The following is an 8,174-nucleotide window of genomic DNA, read 5'->3' on the forward strand; positions in this document are numbered from 1 at the left end:
CTGTACTTCCTTACACTCCCATAAGCTGAGAAGCTTTCCTCTGCTGGACTTTTCTCACATGATGGGTTGCCTCAGCTCAGGCCCCGATCAATGAAGTTGGTCATCAATGGATTGAGACCTCTGAAACTGTGAGCCCCAAATAAACTTCTCCTTCTCTAAATTGTTTGGTATTTTGGTCATAGCCATGAAAAGCTAACTAAAGCAGAGTTCTTCAACATACAAGGTTAGGGTGTTGTGCTCTTTAACAAGATGACATTCATCTATCAAAGTAAGACAGACAATAAGAAATCTTTCCAAACTGAACGTTTAGAGGTTGAGGATCTCAAGACTTTGAATGCAAGATGGTGATTCCAGCATACTTTTTAACTCCTTCCCCGGTTCCAAATTCCAGTGGAATCAAGCAAAACACCCAGTAAGGGGAAACTTTGTGCCAGCAATGGAAACAAGGGAGGGCTGTCATCCGCGCATCAGAAAATTTAAGGATATTTTTGGCAAAATAGAAGTAGGTAAATCTGGATCAAAGGCATGTGAACAAAGACTGTTTAGGAAGCAGATGGAAACGGCCTTCATCTAGCAGATTTTTCTAGAGTCCTTTAGCCCAGAAAGTCAGAACTGCAGAGTGGTATACCAGAGGCTTTGTGATCATGCCTGAGCCTCTTTTGCAGGCCTGGAGCCCCATCCCTCAGCTGTTACAGGTTTTGGTTACTAGACACTAATGCCTACATCCTTCTCTAGAGGATTGCTGAACAACAGGAGCTATCTCCTTTGGAGATGTCTGAGATGCGACCTGCCTCCTTTATTGCCCACACCCACACACAAGTGCTGGCCAAAGCAGGAGTATAATAGTTCAGTCTCCTTTGCCTGTGAGCAGGATAACATCCACGGAGCAATTCATAGACCAGAGCTCCCTGCCAGGTGAGTTGAGGCCACACGTCAGCGGAAAGCACTGCTTTGCCCAGCTCCTTCACTGCTCAGCCAGGCTTCCCTCACCCCCTGATGCATTTCCCCGAGAGCAAAACCTCAATAAATTATTTTCACAGGAATCCTTATCTCAACCGTGGCTTCTACTGAACTTGACCTAAACGAGTGTCCTAGGAATCATACGCTATGGATGGTATTTTAGTAACCATTTCCACTGCTATGATCAAAAGACTACACAAGAACAATTTTAGAGGAGGAAAAGTTCGTTTGGGCTCATGGTTTTAGAGTTCTCAGTTCTTAGATGGTGGACACCATTGCTCTGAACCCAAGGTGAGGCAGAACATCAGGGTGGAAGAGTGGTGGAGGAAAGCAGCTCAGAACATGGCAACAGAGAAGCTGAGAGAGCTTCTCTCACCAAGGACAACACATAAACCTCAAAGGCACACCCCCAGGGACCCACCTCAGCTAGTCACACCCTACCTGCCTACAGTTACTACCAAAATAATCCCTATCAGTGGATTAAGGTATTGATTATGTTAAGGGTCTCATAACCCAATCATTTCACCGCTGAACTTTCTTGCATTGTCTCACACCTGGGCTTCAGGGGACACCTCATGTGTTAAGCATAGCAGGTGGGATTCTGAGAGTCAGACCACTCACCACTGGCAACAAGGCACCCATCACTTGGGGTAGGTGGAATATGGACAGCGTTGGGCATGTTGTAGCCATGTGATTATCAGAAAGACATGCACTGATTTGTGCTGTGTCTCTGCCTTTACAGTACAATTGCTATCTGAAATGATCTTGCTTGGGTTTTTTTTTCTTCCACATTTTTTGTTAGTTCTTAACTAGAATCGGCACTCTATCAATTAAGAGTCTTTTTGCATCTTTTTGCTGATACTTCCCACCTTCCGTGATTACCTAGCATTTCTTTATAAATAGTAGATTGGTCAAATGACTGAACCAAAGTTAATGAAAGGTTTCAAGGAAAGAAGATTGGTTCTTGGGAATATGGTTAAAGCATTTATTGGACACTGGCAACAGAAAGGTCACCATTGATAAGACCTGGGCACCACTCAGGCCAAGTGATGGCCTTTGGTTAGAGATCTAGGGAAATCATCTCTGTTTAGCCTCGCTCCCCAGGGTTTAGCACAAAAGAGTGTTTTCTTCATCTACTGTATCATTTTTTATTTCCTGTGCTCTGCTGTTGGTCGGCATGACTCTTTTCCATCTCACAGAAATGTATTCAGGGGCTGGGGTTGTGGCTCAGAGGTAGAGCACTTGCCCACCACATGTAAGGCACTGGGTTCGATCCTCAGCACCACATAAAAATAAATAAACTAAATAAAGGCATATAAAAAAAAAGAAATGCATTTAGATGTCTAGCCCATTGAGACCCCAGGTGCTGAGGCAAAGGCATGTGCTCCAAAAGCTTGCCTAAACATTTAAAATCCGGTCATCATTACACTTAATGATATAATAATAAGCCTATGTCAGGGCTTACATCTGCTTTCTTATTTGTGCTTTGTTTCTGTCTGTGCTTTGTTTCTCTGTTTCTTTTTCTACCTCCTTTTGGGTTACCTGACTATATTTTAGAATTCCATTTTGATTATACATAGCGCTTAGGAACACATCTTTGTAGGGCTTTGCTAGTGGCAGCTCTATTTATTATGTCACACGTACACGTGACAGGATACATGTTTAACTGATTACAGTCTACTTGTGTTGACATTTACCAGTTCCGATAAAGTATAGCGATGCCCTTTTACATCCCCTTAGCCTCCTCTGGTTGTAAAACAATCGCCATCAATACTTCCTGGCCACATGTTTTGAGCCGGGTGGGGGGTTTGGGGAGGGGTGTCTCACTCCTGGGGAGGACTTTTCTGGCACCTCCACTGTGGACAGCCGGAGCCTCACAGCCTGGCGAGGGAGAAGTCTGGGATTCCCACTTGGGCTTTGCTGGCATGGGTGGAGGTGAGGCATTTTTCTGTGGTGCTTGGCTAAGAAAAGAAAATATTGTCTAAAAGGGTTTTTTTGTTTGTTTGTTTGTTTGTTTGTTTGGTTTTTTGTTTTTTTGGTCTTGCCAGACTGCCCTTTCTGTAGTCCTTTGGCTAAAGATAGCAGGCTTTTGTGGGGCTTTTCTGGTCTGTGCCTGTTGGTGTTTCTGTTTCACCAGCTCTTGTCTCCAGGTCTGAGGTACTCAAGGCAATTAGAAACCCAGGGAACCCCAGCAGGCCATTCCCTGTCTTTTCCCTGGATGCTCTGCCTTCTCCCCACCTCTCACAGCCAGCTGATGTTTGGGGGTTTTAGTTGCATTTAGCAGAAGGAGGAAGAGCATATCTAGTCCATCTTCTTTGAAGGAGAAATCAGCTGACCCAAATGAGTCTATTGCCTATTAAAAATAAGTAAAAATTAGAAGAGTACAGTAGAAGCAGGAAAAAGCAGCTGGAATCTTGTAAGTGAGATATAATGAATTAGAAAATTAGATTAAGAAATCTCTCTCTCAGAAGAAAATGATATAAAAATAGAACAATGAGAGTAAAGATAATGAAGTTGAAAGAAAGACCCAGAACATGCACTCTAATAGAGATAAGAATAAAACATTGACCTACAACTGGGCATGGTGGCAAAGGCCTGTAATCCCTGACTCTGGAGGCTGAGGCAGGAGGATCCCAAGTTTGAGGCAAGCCACAGCAACTTAGTGAGGTCCTAAGCAACTTAATGAGGCCCTGTCTCAAACTAAAAAGAAAAATAATAGTAAAAAAAGGGCTAGGGATATGGCTCAGTGGTTAATAGCCCCTGGGTTTAATCCCTGGTGCCAAAAACAAAACAAAATAAAAATATAAATAAATAAATAAAACAAAAAATGCCTAGAATGGAAAAGATTAAGGACAGCCAGTAAAAGAAAAAGAGCAGAACACACGTGACAATTCACAAAATCCAAAAACAAAAGTCAATAAAGATGTTCTCAGAAAATAACATGAATGTAGGGAAATAAAGTTTCTCCCTTATCAACCTTGCTAATTGTTAAATTTGATGGTAGTTAGCTGGAGTATGAGAAATGGACATTTCTACACCTTGCTTTTGGTTGTGTAAATTCTTACAAGATTTCCAGAGGGTAATTCTGGAGCATATGTTAAAGTTCCTAAAAATGTTTGTTGAGTCTGACCCAATTAATTTTATCATGGTACCTTAGGAAAGAACATATGGTAGTGATTTAGCTGTAGTAGGCTCATGGCAGCTTGCTATGTAATAGCAAAAAATTAGACACAATTGTCAGCACATTGATAGTATTTACTGTGTATCAGGCACTTTCCTGAGCATTTTTGATATATTAAGCCATTTCATCCTCTCAACAACCTGTGAACTAGGTCTCATTATTATTTTCTCATTTAATCAATGAGGAAAATTGAGGCAGAGAGGGATTAAGTCAACTGCTGGGATTTGAGTCAGCTCCTGGGTCCACTCATTTCCCCACTGCTTATCTAGATAACACATATGCTACTTCTACATATTGATTTATTATGTAGTTATTCAAATAGTGTTGCAAATATTTATATTTAAAATATTTTTAAATGTTTTTATTTTAAAAGGCAAAAGCATTTATCCACAGGCCAAGTCCGCTTAGCCAATAAGACTGATAACAGCTAGTTGGAGCTGGAAACTGCTCTAAATGCTTGCAGTTAGTACTTCTTTCAATCCACATCACAATCCTATGAGGCAGTTATTATTATTATCATCCTATTTTATAGTTGAGAAGACTGAGACTCAGAGAAATTAAAAACTTACCCAGGTAAGCTATAGATTTGCAGACACATGCAGAATTTTAACATACAAGTCAATGAAAGAGAGAGATTCATTCTTCTATCTGTATTATATTGTCACAATCTTTAAAAGTAGTTAAGCATTATCTAATTTTTAAGTGGAAAAACTTAAATGTCCCTTTTCAAAGCAACTTGAGGGCTGGATGTGGTGGTGCGTGCCTATAAACCCAGTGGCTCAGGAGCCTGAGACGGGAGGATTGCTAGTTCAAAGCCAGCCTCAGCAACTTAGTGAGGCCGTAAGCAACTCAGCAAGACCTGTCTCTAAATAAAATACAAAAAAGGGCTGGGGATGTGGCTCAGTGGTTAGGCACTCCTGGGTTCAATCCCTGGTACCAAAACAAACAAACAAAGCAGAGTGTGTGGGACATAATGATTAATCTCCTGCAAAGGTGATCTCTGAGTCAAAACATGGCTTAAATGAGTGAAGATAAAATGAACACATGGCACTCAGTGGACTTCTTAAGATCCTGAAATATAATACATACCATAATTTAAAGACCAAGATAGCAAAAGTAGAGGTGACTTTATATCATGCTCGGTCCATGCTTGGGTAAAGCATCATTTGAAACGAGGAGTCTTATACTAACCACCATATGATCAACGTTGCTTTAAAAGAAATTGGAAAGCAGTGTCATTGCCCACACTTCCAATTTTAATCACAGCTCTAAATAGTCAAGAGCACACCCAGAAAATGACAGTGTATATCTAAGTTCGGTGTTTTTTGTGGTTACCATCTCTGTGACAAAACCTTAGTGCAGGTGGTTTCTCTTCCTATGGGCAAAATTCTAAATATGGTGCATGCTTTCCAGAGGCTATGGTTTGAAGAAGGGTAACGATGGCCAGTTGCATAATTACAGGTATGATGATGAAGTTTATAAGAAAAACTACCCTGGTTGAAACTCTTAGAAGTTTTTTTAATGAGGAGAGACCCAGTACAGAAGAAATACAAAAGTTTAGAAGTCATTTAAGTGTTTTCTTTCACCTTTGTTTTACTCCATATTCAGAGGACATGATCTTTTAAAAATATATCAAAGCAAGAATCAATAAATGGGATAGACTCAAACTAAGAAGCTTTTTCTTAGCAAAGGAAACAATCAATACTGTGAAAAGAGAGCCCACAGAGTGGGAGAAAATCTTTTCCCCATGCACTTCAGATGGAGCACTTATCTCCAAAATTTATCAAGAACTTACAAAACTTTACACCCAAAATATAAAGAACCCAATCAATAAATGGGTCAAGGAACTGGACAGACACTTTACAGAAGAAGACATACAGATAATTAATAAATATATGAAAAAGTGTTCAACATCTCTAGTAATTAGAGAAATGCAAATTAAAACAACCCTAAGATTTCATCTTACTCCAATTAGAATGACTATGATCAAGAACACAAGTATAATAGATGTTGACGTGGATATGGGGGAAAAGGCACACTTTTATATTGCTGGTGGAGTTGCAAATTGGTGCAGCCACTCTAGAAAGCAGTGTGGAGAATCCTCAGAAAACTTGGAATGGACCCACCTTTTGACCCAGTTATCCCACTCCTCGGTTTATACCCAAAGGAGTTAAAATCAGCATACTACAGTGATGCAGCCACATCAATATTTATAGCAGCTTAATTCACAATAGGTAGTTTGTGGAACCAACCTAGATCCCCTTCAATAGATGAATGGATGAAGAAACTGTGGTATATGTACACAATGGAATATTATCCCGTCATAAAGAAGAATAATATTATGGCATTTGCAGATAAATGGATAGAATTGGAGAATATCAGGCTAAGCCAATCCCCCAAATAAGCCAATCCCCCAAAACCAAAGGCCGAATGTTTTTCCTGATAAGTGGATGATGAAATATAATGGGGATGGGAGGTGAGAGAAGAATGGAGGAACTTTAGATTACGTGGAGGGAAATGAGAGGGAGGGGGTATGAAAGATGGTGGAATGAGACAGACATCATTACCCTCTGTACATGTATGATTACATGAATGTTATGAATCTACATCATGCACAATAGAAACAAAAAGGTATTACCCCATTTGTGTACAATGAATCAAAATGCAGTCTGTAAAAATAAAAAAGATAAGAAAAAAAAAAAAAAAAAACCAAGGCACACAAATCTTTGTTTATAATGGTAAGAAATGCATTGGCAAAGACTTTTGTTTTTGACTCTTCCTGTACGTTCTGATTCAGTACCAAAAGCCATGTGCGTGTGGTTGGTTTCTATGGTGATCTATATAAAAATAAGGTCTAAAAGTGCTTGTATCTTGGTGACCATGCTATTTAGATCTGAAACAAGTAAAAGAATGGCAACATGAAATGCTCTTGATAAAAAGATTGGAATCCATATGAATAAGACGAATCTTCCCCTTGATGAGGAATCCTTCAGTTAAAATGGTGGAATGAGCATAGTATCTTGTTCACCCCTCCCAAGTGCTCATAAAGGGACACACAGACCATGTTAAAAAGGAAATGTCCAGATCAGTGCTGCAAATCAGAAATAGGTAATAGGTAAATGCAGCCCATTTGCGGGGGTGTGAGTGGGGGGTGAGATTTCTGTCAACAGTAATTGAACAGATAAAGTTATTGGAAGCTGTTAAATGGGCACAAGCTACCCTCCTGAGAATAAATATGTAAACCAGCAGTACCCAGATATTGCTATGTGCACTCATACTGGAGAGAAAATTTAAAACTCTCACCTACAATAAGGAGTTAAAAATGTGAGTAGGAGATTGGGGAGAGAGATTTGAGATGAAGATAAAAATTTCAGCATACAGGGCATTTATACCAGATGAGACCACTAAGGGGGAATATAGATAAAAGAGAGATATTGTACAAGGAATGAACTGTGGGATGTTCCACCATTAAGAATCTGGGAGAAAGAGGAAGAAAGAAGGATCCAAAAGAGAAGACTAAAGACTAATTGTGAGTGAATAGGTAATTCCACAGGAGTTTCTGGATCCAGATGGTGAACTGAATCTTGTCCTTCCTCCTAATATTTCATTGAGACGACAGTAAATGTATATGAATAAGCATCCATTGATGTCCACTCTGAAAGTGATCTAAATGCCATCAGCTTGACAAGTACTTGGAAAGCAGAAAGTATCTTAATGTTCTTATACATTGATAATATACAAGAAAACACATATTTCACAGGAAATAGTGAACTGCTGCCTGTAGTACACGCAAGCCAGGTGTCCATGGAGGCGAGAAATGATTTCAAGTGTATAAAGGCTTTGTGCTCTGAGCCAACAGTACAGACAGCAGGAGTTGTCAATCAGGATGGTGAACTAGAGGATCAGGATGGTGAACTAGAGGATCAAGGGGCTTCTCTGTTAGCTGGAGTACATGAACTGATTTCTGAATAGCTTGGAAGATCTGCCTGGGAAAGATCCTTTGTGGACTACCATTGTTTGGCAATGCATAAAT

This window comes from Sciurus carolinensis, chromosome 14 (assembly GCF_902686445.1).
Source record: "Sciurus carolinensis chromosome 14, mSciCar1.2, whole genome shotgun sequence".
Classification (NCBI taxonomy): Eukaryota; Metazoa; Chordata; class Mammalia; order Rodentia; family Sciuridae; genus Sciurus; species Sciurus carolinensis.